The sequence below is a fragment of the Mesoplodon bidens genome, assembly GCF_964165515.1.
Source record: "Mesoplodon bidens genome assembly, chromosome: 1".
In the NCBI taxonomy this organism is placed as follows: domain Eukaryota; kingdom Metazoa; phylum Chordata; class Mammalia; order Artiodactyla; family Ziphiidae; genus Mesoplodon; species Mesoplodon bidens.
This window is the reverse complement of record NC_138176.1, coordinates 137,107,806-137,121,773: the sequence shown is the minus strand read 5'-3', so window position 1 is coordinate 137,121,773 and position 13,968 is coordinate 137,107,806. Positions and strand designations below refer to the sequence as shown.

General features: G+C 39.2%; 1 long non-coding RNA gene across 1 annotated transcript in view; it reads right to left on the bottom strand.

Annotated features, from left to right (window-relative positions):
• Window positions 1-13,848, bottom strand: part of LOC308621423 — an 80,149-nt gene extending 66,301 nt beyond the window's left edge. Inside the window, exon 1 of the long non-coding RNA XR_014016453.1 lies at window positions 13,687-13,848. This is a non-coding gene — a long non-coding RNA (uncharacterized lncRNA). The remainder of the gene's footprint in view (window positions 1-13,686) is intronic.
• Between the last annotated feature and the right edge of the window lie 120 nt (window positions 13,849-13,968).

The window sequence follows — 13,968 nt, the reverse complement described above, 5'->3', positions numbered from 1 at the left end:
GCAGCCTCATCCACCAGAACACAGGCACTAGTCCCGTCCACCAGGAAGCCTATACAACCCACTGAACCAACTTTAGCCACTGGGGACAGACACCAAAAACAATGGGAACTACGAACCTGCAGCCTGCAAAAAGGAGACCCCAAACACAGTAAGATAAGCAAAATGAGAAGACAGAAAAACAGCAGATGAAGGAGCAAGATAAAAACCCACCAGACCTAACAAATGAAGAGGAAATAGGCAGTCTACCTGAAAAAGAATTCAGAATAATGATAGTAAAAATGATCCAAAATCTTGGAAATAGAATAGACAAAATGCAAGAAACATTTAACAAGGACCTAGAAGAACTAAAGAGGACACAAGCAACGATGAACAACACAATAAATGAAATTAAAAATAGAAGGGATCAATAGCAGAATAACTGAGGCAGAAGAACAGATAAGTGACCTGGAAGATAAAATAGTGGAAATAACTACTGCAAAACAGAATAAAGAAAAAAGAATGAAAAGAACTGAGGACAGTCTCAGAGACCTCTGGGACAACATTAAACGCACCAACATTCGAATTATAGGGGTCCCAGAAGAAGAAGAGAAAAAGAAAGGGACTGAGAAAATATTTGAAGAGATTATAGTTGAAAACTTCCTTAATATGGGAAAGGAAATAGTTAATCAAGTCCAGGAAGCACAGAGAGTCCCATACAGGATAAATCCAAGGAGAAACACGCCAAGACACATATTAATCAAAATGTCAAAAATTAAATACAAAGAAAACATATTAAAAGCAGCAAGGTGGGCTTCCCTGATGGCGCAGTGGTTGAGAGTCTGCCTGCCGATGCAGGGGACACGGGTTTGAGCCCCGGTCCGGGAGGATCCCACATGCCGCAGAGCGGCTGGGCCCGTGAGCCATGGCCGCTGAGCCTGCGCATCTGGAGCCTGTGCTCCGCAACGGGAGAGGCCACAACAGTGAGAGGCCCGCCTACGCCCAAAAACTAAAAAAATAAAAATAAAAAATAAAAAATAAAAAAGCAGCAAGGGAAAAACAACAAAAAACACACAAGGGAATCCCCATAAGGTTAAAAGCTGATCTTTCAGCAGAAACTCTGCAAGCCAGAAGGGACTGGCAGGACATATTTAAAGTGATGAAGGGGAAAAACCTACAACCAAGATTACTCTACCCAGCAAGGATCTCATTCAGATTTGATGGAGAAATTAAAACCTTTACAGACAAGCAAAAGCTGAGAGAGTTCACCAGCACGAAACCAGCTTTACAACAAATGCTAAAGGAACTTCTCTAGGCAAGAAAAACAAGAGAAGGAAAAGATCTACAATAACAAACCCAAAACAATTAAGAAAATGGGGACAGGAACATACATATCGATAATTACCTTAAATGTAAATGGATTAAATGCTCCCACCAAAAGACACAGACTGGCTGAATGGATACAAAAACAAGACCCATATATATGCTGTCTACAAGAGACCCACTTCAGACCTAGGGACACATACAGACTGAAAGTGAGGGGATGGAAAAAGATATTCCATGCAAATGGAAACCAAAAGAAAGCTGGAGTAGCAATTCTCAGGTCAGACAAAATAGACTTTAAAATAAAGACTATTACAAGAGACAAAGAAGGACACTACATAATGATCAAGGGATTGATCCAAGAAGAAGATATAACAATTGTAAATATTTATGCACCCAACATAGGAGCACCTCAATACATAAGGCAAATACTAACAGCCATAAAAGGGGAAATTGACAGTAACACATTCATAGTAGGGGACTTTAACACTCCACTTTCACCAATGGACAGATCATCCAAAATGAAAATAAATAAGGAAACACAAGCTTTAAATGATACATTAAACAAGATGGACTTAATTGATATTTCTAGGACATTCCATCCAAAAACAACAGAATACACATTTTTCTCAAGTGCTCATGGAACATTCTCCAGGATAGATCATATCTTGGGTCACAAATCAAGCCTTGGTAAATTTAAGAAAATTGAAATTGTATCAAGTATCTTTTCCGACCACAACGCTATGAGACTAGATATCAATTACAGGAAAAGATCTGTAAAAAATACAAACACATGGAGGCTAAACAATACACTACTTAATAACGACGTGATCACTGAAGAAATCAAAGAGGAAATCAAGAAATACCTAGAAACAAATGACAATGGAGACACAACGACCCAAAACCTATGGGATGGAACAAAAGCAGTTCTAAGAGGGAAGTTTATAGCAATACAATCCTACCTTAAGAAACAGGAAACATCTCGAATAAACAACCTAACCTTGCACCTAAAGCAATTAGAGAAAGAAGAACAAAAAAACCCCAAAGTTAGCAGAAGGAAAGAAATCATAAAGATCACATCAGAAATAAATGAAAAAGAAATGAAGGAAACGATAGCAAAGATCAATAAAACTAAAAGCTGGTTCTTTGAGAAGATCCACAAAATTGATAAGCCATTAGCCATACTCATCAAGAAAAAAGGGAGAAGACTCAAATCAATAGAATTAGAAATGAAAAAGAAGAAGTAACAACTGACACTGCAGAAATACAAAAGACCATGAGAGATTACTACAAGCAACTCTATGCCAATAAAATGGACAACCTGGAAGAAATGGACAAATTCTTAGAAATGCACAACCTTCCGAGACTGAATCAGGAAGAAATAGAAAATATGAACAGACCAATCACAAGCACTGAAATTGAAACTGTGATTAAAAATCTTCCAACAAACAAAAGCCCAGGACCAGATGGCTTCACAGGCAAATTCTAACAAACATTTAGAGAAGAGTTAACACCTATCCTTCTCAAACTCTTCCAAAATATAGCAGAGGGAGGAAAACTCCCAAGCTCATTCTACGAGGCCACCATCACCTTGATACCAAAACCAGACAAGGATGTCACAAAGAAGAAAACTACAGGCCAATATCACTGATGAACATAGATGCAAAAATCCTCAACAAAATACTAGCAAACAGAAACCAACAGCACATTAAAAGGATCATACACCATGATCAAGTGGGGTTTATTCCAGGAATGCAAGGATTCTTCAATATACGCAAATCAATCAACGTGATACACCATATTAACAAATTGAAGAAGAAAAACCATATGATCATCTCAATAGATGCAGAGAAAGCTTTCAACAAAATTCAACACCCATTTATGATAAAAACCCTGCAGAAAGTAGGAACAGAGGGAACTTTCCTCAACATAATAAAGGCCATATATGACAAACCCACAGCCAACATCGTCCTCAATGGTGAAAAACTGAAACCATTTCCACTAAGATCAGGAACAAGACAAGGTTGCCCACTCTCACCACTCTTATTCAACATAGTTTTGGAAGTTTTAGCCACAGCAATCAGAGAAGAAAAGGAAATAAAAGGAATCCAAATTGGAAAAGAAGAAGTAAAGCTGTCACTGTTTGCAGACGACATACTATACTTAGAGAATCCTAAAGATGCTACCAGAAAACTACTAGAGCTAATCAATGAATTTGGTTAAGTAGGAGGATACAAAATTAATGCACAGAAATCTCTGGCATTCCTATACACTAATGATGAAAAATCTGAAAGTGAAATTAAGAAAACTCTCCCATTTACCACTGCAACAAAAAGAATAAAATATCTAGGAGTAAACCTACCTAAGGAGACAAAAGACCTGTATGCAGAAAATTATAAGACACTGATGAAAGAAATAAAAGATGATACAAATAGATGGAGAGATATACCATGTTCTTAGATTGGAAGAATCAACATTGTGAAAATGACTCTACTACCCAAAGCAATCTACAGATTCAATGCAATGCCTATCAAACTACCACTGGCATTTTTCACAGAACTAAAAGAAAAAATTTCACAATTTGTATGGAAACACAAAAGACCCCGAATAGTCAAAGCAATCTTGGAAACGAAAAACGGAGCTGGAGGAATCAGGCTCCCTGACTTCAGACTATACTACAAGGCTACAGTAATCAAAACAGTATGGTACTGGCACAAAAACAGAAATATAGATCAATGGAACAGGATAGAAAGCCCAGAGATAAACCCATGCACATATGGTCACCTTATCTTTGATAAAGGAGGCAGGAATGTACAGTGGAGAAAGGACAGCCTCTTCAATAAGTGGTGCTGGGAAAACTGGACAGGGACATGTAAAAGTATGAGATTAGAACACTCCCTAACACCATACACAAAAATAAACTCAAAATGGATTAGAGACCTAAATGTAAGATCGGACACTATCAAACTCTTAGCGGAAAACACAGGAAGAACACCCTTTGACATAAATCACAGCAAGATCTTTTTTGATCCACCTCCTAGAGTAATGGAAATAAAAACAAAAATAAACAAATGGGAGCTAACAAAACCTAAAAGCTTTTGCACAGCAAAGGAAACCATAAATAAGACCAAAAGACAACCCTCAGAATGGGAGAAAATATTTGCAAATGAAGCAACAGACAAAGGATTAATCTCCAAAATTTATAAGCAGCTCATGCAGCTCAATAGCAAAAAAACAAACAACCCAATCCAAAAATGGGCAGAGGACCTATATAGACATTTCTCCAAAGAAGATATACAGATTGCCAACGAACACATGAAAGAATGCTCAACATCACTAAACATTAAAGAAATGCAAATCAAAACTACAATGAAATACCATCTCACACCAGTCAGAATGGCCATCATCAAAAAATCTAGAAACAATAAATGCTGGAGAGTGTGTGGAGAAAAGGGAACCCTCTTGCACTGCTGGTGGGAATGTGAATTGGTACAGCCACTATGGAGAACACTATGGATGTTCCTTAAAAAACTACAAATAGAACTACCATATGACCCAGCAATCCCACTACTGGGCATATACCCTGAGAAAACCATAATTCAAAAAGAGTCATGTACCAAAATGTTCATTGCAGCTCTATTTACAGTAGCCAGGAGATGGAAGCAACCGAAGTGTCCATCATCGGATGAATGGATAAAGAAGATGTGGCACATATATACAATGGAATATTACTCAGCCATAAAAAGAAACGAAATTGAGTTATTTGTAGTGAGGTGGATGGAACTAGAGTCTGTCATACAGAGTGAAGTAAGTCAGAAAGAGAAAGACAAATACTGTATGCTAACACTTATATATGGAATCTAAGAAAAAAAATGTCATGAAGAACCTAGGGGTAAGACGGGAATAAAGACACAGACCTACTAGAGAATGGACTTGAGGATATGGGGAGGGGGAAGGGTAAGCTGTGACAAAGTGAGAGAGTGGCATGGACATATATACAATACCAAATGTAAAATAGATAGCTAGTGGGAAGCAGCCGCATAGCACAGGGAGATCAGCTTGGTGCTTTGTGACCACCTAGAGGGGTGGGATAGGGAGGGTGGGAGGGAGGGAGATGCAAGAGGGAAGAGATATGGGAACATATGTATATGTATAACTGATTCACTTTGTTTTAAAGCAGAAACTAACACACCATTGTAAAGCAATTATACTCCAATAAAGATGTAAAAAAAAAAATCAATGAAATAGAAGACAAGCATAAAATAGGGAAAATCAACAAACCCAACAGTTCATTCTTTGAAAACATTACTAAAATTGATAAAACTCTAACAAGACTGGTAAAGAAAGAAAATACAAATTATCAGTATTAGAAAAGAAAAAGAGGACATCACTATAGATCCCTGTTGATGTTAAAAAGGATACAAGATTATTATAAATAATTATAATTAGTAAATATAATTATTCTGAATAACTATACAACTTAGAAGACATGGACAAATTTATTTCCTAAACTGATACAAAAATAAACATAATTCTCAGTCCCAAGGAAAACTCCAGGCCCAGATGGTGTCACTGGTAAATTCTGTTAACATTTAATGAAAAAATAAACCATTCCTATACAAATTCTTTTAGAGAAAAGAGGAAGAAGGAACGATTTCCAACTTGTTTTATGAACTAACAGGACACTGGTACTAAAATTTGGCAAGGACATTACAAGAAAAGAAATTTGTGGACTAGTATCCCTCATGAGAAAAGACATCAAAATAATCCTTTTCAAAATATTAACAAATCAAACCCAATTAAATATAAAAGTATGCCAAATTGTAACCAAGCAAGATTTATCCCAAGTATGTGAAGTTGCTATATTTTTCATAAATCAGTGACATTAATTACATTAAGAGAATACAGTTGACCTTCAAACATGGGTTTGAACTGCAAGGGTCCACTTATACTCAGATAGTTTTCAACAGCAAACAGTACAGTACTATACAATCTGTGATTGGTTGAATCCTCTGATATGGAGGAACAGCAGATACAGAGGAACCCTGAATACAGATGGGTTGACTATAAATTATACGTGGATTTTCAACCTCACAGAGGGTTGGCATCCCTAATCCCCCGTGTTGTTCAAGGGTCAACTGTAAATGGAAAAAACATATGATTATCTCAATAAGTGCTTAAAAATTATATAATATTCAGCACCTTTCATGACTTAAAAAAATTCTAATAAAACTTGAAATAAAAGGAACTTTTTCAACCTAACAAAAGGTATTTATGTAAAACCTACTATTAACATCATGTTTAATGATGCAAGACTGAATCCTTTGCCCTTAAAGTCAGGAATAAGGCAAGAATGTCTGGCAACAAGACAAAGATGTTTCCTCTCACCACTTCTATTCAACATACTGGAGGCTTCACCCAGTGCATAAGGCAATAAAAATAAATAAGAGCATCCAGATCAGAAAGGAAGAAGTAAAACTCTCCTCATTCACAGATAACCCAAATGGAAAATTCTAAGGTAGCTACAAACTCATGGAATAACTAAGTTTTGCAAGAACAAAAGTTTTTATTTTACCTTCGCTTAATCCTTTTTAGATGCTCTTCACTTCTTTATGTAGATCCAAGTTTCTGACTTACATTGTTTTCCTTCTTTTTAAAGAATTTTTTTAACATTTCTTGCCAGGTAGGTCTACTGGTGGCAAATTCTCTCCATTTTTGTTTGTCCCAGAAAGTCTTTATTTCCCCTTACTCTTTTTTTTTTTTTTTTTTTTTTTTTGCGGTACACGGACCTCTCACTGTTGTGGCCTCTCCCGTCGCGGAGCACAGGCTCCGGACGCGCAGGCTCAGCGGCCATGGCTCATGGGCCCAGCCTCCCCGCGGCATGTGGGATCCTCCCGGACCGGGGCACGAACCCGTGTCCCCTGCATCGGCAGGCGGACTCTCAACCACTGCGCCACCAGGGAAGCCCTCCCCTTACTCTTGAACAATAAGTCCATGAATCATTTGAATGAAATTTTGTGTATGGTTATTAGGTAAAGGTCAAGAGTATATGTTTTCCTATGTGGATGGCCAATTGCTCCAGCACCATTTACTGAAAATACCTTTTTCTTCACTGTATTGCAAGCGGCCTTCATCATAAATCAAGTAACCAATATATGTTGGTCTATTTATGGAATAATTTTTATTACATAAATCTATGTATCCTTACACCAATACTACACTATCTTAATTACTATAGCTTTATATTAAGTCTTGAAATATGATCACTTAAATCCTCTACCTTTTTTCTTCTTTGAGCTTATCTTGGACTATTTTAGATCCTTTGTTTTCCATATACATTTTAGATTCATCTTGTCAGTTTCCGCAAAATTCTTGCTGGGATTTCAATTGTAGTTATGTTGAATAATTAGATCAATAAAGGAGGAATTAACATCTTAACAACACTGAATCTTCAAAAACAGGAACATGATCTATCTCTCCATTTATCATGTCATATTTGTTTAACTCAAGCTCACATGGAACATTCACTAAAATAAACTGCATTCTGGGCCATAAAACACCCCTTAACAAATTTTTAAAAATAGGAATTATATAATGTCTGCTCTCAGATCACAATGGAATTAAGCTAGCAGTCAATAACAGAAAGAAAACTGGAAAATTTCAAAATACATGGATATTAAACAACACACTTCTAAATAATACATGGGTCAAACATGAAATCTCAAGGGAAGTTTAAAAATATTTCGAACTAAACAAAAATGAAAACACAACTTATCAAAATTTGTTGGAAGCAGCAAAAGCAGTACTTAGAAGGAAATTTATAGCATTGAATGCATATATTAGAAAAAAAGAAAGATCTAAAATCAATAATCAGGACTCCCCTGGTGGTGCAGTGGTTAAGAATCCACCTGCCAATGCAGGGACATGGGTTTGAGCCCTGGTCTGGGAAGATCCCACATGCTGTGGAGCAACTAAACCCATGCGCCACAACTACTGAGCTTGCACTCTAGAGCCAGCGAGCCACAACTACTGAAGCCCGTGCACTTAGAGCCCGTGTTCTGCAACAAGAGAAGCCACCACAATGAGAAGCCCACACACCGCGACGATGAGTAGCCCCTGCTCTCGGCAACTAGAGAAAGCCCCCATGCAGCAATGAAGACCCAGTGCAGCCAAAATTAAATAAATAAATTTATTAAAAAATTTAAAAATTAAATCAATAATCTAAGTTCCAACCTTAGAAAACTAGAAAAAGAATAGCAAATGAAGCCCAAAGTAAGCAGAAGAAAAGAAATAATAAGAATTAGAGCAGAAATCAATGAAATTGAAAACAGGAAATCAATAGACAAAATTAACAAAATCGAAAGCTGGTTCTTTGAAAAAATTAATAAAACTGATAAGCCTCTATCCAGGCTAACTAAGAAAAGAAGAAAGAGAACACAAATTACTAATATCAGAAATTAAAGAGGGGACATCACTACAGATCCCATGGACATTAAAAGGATAATAAAGGAGTATACGGGAGTTGTCTATACTTTGCTCATTACTCTATAAACCTAAAACTGCTCTAAAGTCAAGTCTATTAATTAGGAAAAAAAACCCTGAGGCATGTCCCATCAGCAGGGTTGAGCACGGAAGGGTGGGGAGAAGAAGATTATTCTTAATGGATGGGGAAGAGGGCATATGGTAACAAAAAGTGCTTGTGCTTGAAAAATATATTGAATGAATAAATATGATCTCCAAATAATGTTACATTCTGAGGTACTGAAGGCTAGGACTTCAACATACAAATTTTTTGTGGGACACAATTCAACCCATAACATGGGATGGAATGGAAGGCATAAGACAAAACTGGACATTAGGGCAGGAAAGGCATTGACCTAGAACAGCTGAGAGCAAACAGGCTGAGGGAATGGGAAGCCATGGGCCCCAGGCTCAGTTACTGGGAAATAAAGCCAGAGACCTTCAAGACTCTGGCAGAATGCTGATAAGAGGTAAAGGAGCAAGCCCAGCAGCTGTGCCACGATTCAGGCAGTCAGATTATAGTCACCTGCTCAGGCCTGATTGGCAGAAAGGAGGTAAAGACAGGTGTGGCCATCAATATAACCACAGGTGCATAAAGTGCAACCCAAAGACCTTTTTTGTGAAGTAGGTATTCAGATAACCTTCTGAGAGTAAAGGGTGATACGGCAAAGTGCCAGGTGATTTGGATGGAGAAGGTTGTGAAGACTCAGTGCAGGATGATGGGCTTGGAATTTGACAAAAAGCAAATGAAAGGACCGTCAGGTGGCTCAGGTTATCCCATGAGTTCAGGTCATAATCCTATAATGAGCCCATCCTGCTCAGTAGCTCTGATACAAAGTGGGTGATTGGGTCCACACAGGGTTGGGGATTTGCAGGGCCACTGCAAGAGAACAGGAATGAGAACTGATGTGTGTGTGTGTGTGTGTGTGTGTGTGTAATAGGAAGTAGAAAAAAAGCACCAATAGGGGCTTCCCTGGTGATGCAATGGTTAAGAATCCGCCTGCCAATGCAGGGGACACGGGGTTCAAGCCCTGGTCTGGGAGGATCCCACATGCCGCGGAGCAGCCAAGTCCGTGCGCCACAGCTACTGAGCCTGAGCTCTAGAGCTCACGTGCCACGACTGCTGAGGCCTGCGTGCCTGGAGCCCGGGCTCTGCAACGGGAGAGGCCACCATGGTGAGAGGCCCGCGCACCACAGCGAGTAGTCGTCCCTGCTCTGCGCAACTGGAGAGGGCCGCGTGCAGCAGTGAAGACCCAACACGGCCAAAAATAAACAAATAAAATAAATTTATTAAAAAAAAAAGAAAAAAAGCACCAATAGAGCGTGAATTCAGGCTAGGAAGGAAAAGCAGCAAAGCATACATGTCTCAGAAGCATTCACTCCTCACACCCCACGGGCACAGTTTTCCTTTAGGCCACAACAAAACTTTTACAAAGGCTTCTACCTGCTCTCCTGCCTTTCATCTCACCCACCCTTGCCCCCAGCCTATCCCCATCCATTCTCCACCCTGCTGCCCGAATGAACTGAAAGGTCTAATCATGTAACTCCTTTGTTTAAAATTCAGTCACTGTCCGCTGACTAAATACAGCAGACATAGTGTGCTGTACACCTAGGTCTTCTGTTCAGCAGGGGAAGCCAAATCATGTAGTCAAAGAAGCGGTGGCACCAAATCAGAGACACTTGCAGCTGATGTCAACACTGCATCTGCTTGCAAAGGTTGAACAAAAAGGTAACTTTTTTCACTGGGATTTGATGTACCACCACCACCAAAACAGGACTTTGTTGATGCCATTTCCTTAGTCTAAAAGGTTCTCTTTCCCTTTTGGCTCTTCAATTATTAGGAACTCTCACCATTCTTCAAGATCTAGCTTCCTTCAGGAAGACTTCACTGACCACAGCAGTTAGAAATGACCCCTCCACCCATTTAGCCCTTTTTCTCTTCTTCATTGTGGTTATTTTTTCAAATGTATGTGAAATTAGCATTTTTGAACATCTGTGTGACAGGTGGTGCGTGGGGTGTTTTCATTTGGAAGAATCTTATTGCATCTCCTTAAGGAAGATTGAATCGTGCCCAATGTACAGATGAGGAGAATGCAGAGAGGTGTTAACGCTTGTTGAGGACCTATTCTGTGTACAAAGCTTTCCATACATAATTTCACTCAACCTGCACAACAACCCTGTGCTTCTATTTTAGAGGTGACTGTAAGTTACACAGCTGATTGTAAGTAATGGAGCAGTCAGTCTAATGCAAGTGTGTCTGCTCCAAAGCCCCCAGGTTTTCACTCTGATATGCTGTTCAAGGAGCCTATGATCATGGCCCTGTGGACCCCACCCCATAGTTTACTGTATAAAACATTATGCATGGTGGAGGCTCAGTAAGTTTGTTCATTCATTCAATCATTCCACAGATAATTACTGAGCATACCCTATGTACCAGGAGGTACAAATGTGCTTCCTAAATTAAGAAATGAATGCATATGGCATGGCATGGCATGGCAAAGGCTATGGAGAAATATAAAGGGAGCGTGGGAAGCGGGGGGGAGGTTCTGTTTCTGGACACTCCAATATGCTCCACTGTCTTTTTGTCTATCCCTGCTTCCACACCACACTGACATAACTACTACAACTCTGTATTAGTCTTGTTATCTCATGAAGCAAGTCCTCTTTTTATTTTCAAGAGTACCTTAGCTATCTTTAGCCCTTCCTACTTTCATGTAAATTTTAGAATCAGCTTCTTAAGTTCCATAAAAAGCTGGGGTCTGATTGGTACTACATTTATTCCATAATCAGCTTGGGGAGAATTGTCATTTTAACTATATTGAGTCTTCTGATCTGTGAGTTTAGTATATCTCTCCCTTTAAATGTCTTCTTTAATACCAGTAACATTTTATTTTCTTTGAAGATTTACATACCTTTTATTAGATTTATTCCTAGACACATAAGTTTATGTCACTGAAAATGTTATCTTTAAAGCAATTATTTTCTGTTTGTTGCTCAGAAATAGAAATGATCAATATTTAGAAACTGATTTTTGTATCCAACCTTACCAAACTCTATTAGTTCTAATATGTTATCTGCAGACTCTCTTGGAGTTTCACATTACCTTCAAATAATAACAGCTCGTTTCTTACTTTGTAGTCTGTGGACCTGTTATTTCTTTCTCCTATTTATTGAGCTAGCTAGTGCCTTCAGGAAAGCACTGACTCCAAAGGTGATTGAATTTTGGTTTCATATTTTGAAGGTAGAGCCAACAGGATTTGCTGACAGACTGTATTTAGCAAGAGAGGAATCAAGGCTGAGTTCAAGGTTTTTGGCCTGAACAACTGGAAAAACGGCATTGTCATTTACTGCAGGCCAAGCCAGAGGTTTGTTGATTATACAGTGCAGGTAATTAAATGAAGAAAGACAAAAACTGATTGATACTTCTTGGCCATGATCTGTCTAACAGGCTTTAGCCTGGTTTTCCACTTTTGAAATAACTCACTCCAGTAAGGATTTAAACATTTACAAATCCTTACAGTCGGGTTTGACTTGTGGCTTCCTGTTCAGCCACTGCCCTCTACAGGGGGCTTGTCTGAATATGAGCTGTGAACTCTAAGTAAAATTTAAGCCAGAAATTATGGGATAATTTTTCCCTCCAGCTTCAGTCTTTCCTGTTTCCAACACACACACACACACACACACACACACACACACACACACACACACACACACACACACACACACACACACACACACACACACACACACACACACACACACACACACACACACACACACACATCTTGTTTTGTGATCCTTCCCCAGATCAGGTAACTAGAAACCTCCCACTCAGGAAGATCCCTGCAATGAACTTCCAGGTAGCTTGTCTGGAAAGATATTCTAGAAAGTCCAGCACCATTTCTATGGAGTTAACCTAAGAACAGTGAAGAGACAATGAAGAGGTGACCCCTGCAGATGAAACCCTGGGTCATACAAAGAGACCTCACTGTCCCAGCTGGAAGGCCAATTTGACTAGCCTTTATCATGTGTTTCTCAAGTCACTGGTAAAGGCTGAAGTGTCCTTGAACAAAGAACCAAAAGTCTTAAGAAGCTGGCACATTTAACATTCCAAAGGACTGTTCAACCACAGTAACCTTCCCACCCAGTTCCCTGTGGCTCATTCAACACAAATGTAGGGTATCACACTGGGGTAAGGACGGCCTCTCCCCTCTCCTACCCCTCACCTGCCACCCAACCTCAAGAACCCAAGCTCCAGAAGGGCAGGGACATTGTCCTGTAAACGTCTCTGTCCTCGGTGTGCAAAACAATGCCTATCATATAATAGGCATGCAATATTTTCTGGCACTGACATTTTCAAGGCTTTAAAAAAATTACCTAAAAGTTAAATTTACATTTGTCCTAACTGAACACCAATGTTGTTTAAAATTGATGAGTCAATAAAAATAGCAGTCACTACACGGAGTAAATATCAAAGAAACGGCAGATGGTGTTAAAAACTTTGCCTCTAAGAAGTGGAACTCTAGTAGGGAGAGGACTGCAGTTTTTAAAATAGAATTCTTACCACTTTCATTATTGTATGTGCAATTGCCTTGACTTTCTACTTTACGTGTTTAAATTATACACATTCCTAACATCCTAATACGACTATTCATTTTCTTGTATGACCCGCCTTCTTCATCCATATATTCATACATTCATATTAATATAGTTGTTCGCAATCATAGCTATATATTTTAGTCTTTTTTTCGCTTAACCTACAGTTTCAGTTATCATAAACAGTTTTCCGTGTTTCGACCGTCTTCATAATTATGTTAATGGATTCATGATACTCCAATGTTATTGTACCATAATTTAGCTAGGTACCTTAACGTGGAACATTCTGGATTGTTTCCACTTTTCCAGTGAAAACAGTGCTGCAGTGAAGACTTGCAGACGTGGTCTTGCTCGTTCCGCTGCTTTGAATCATACTGTTGAGTCGTATTTCTGGGGTTCCATATAGGAACCCCCGACCCAGACTAGTGATAGAGCGACCACCAAGCTCCAGCAAGACCCAGACCAAGAATCCCGCGCGGCGGGGCGGTGCCTCCTCCCGGGAGGCGTGTCCTGGGCGGGACCGAGCGCGTCCCAGCCCTGCGCTGCGTCACG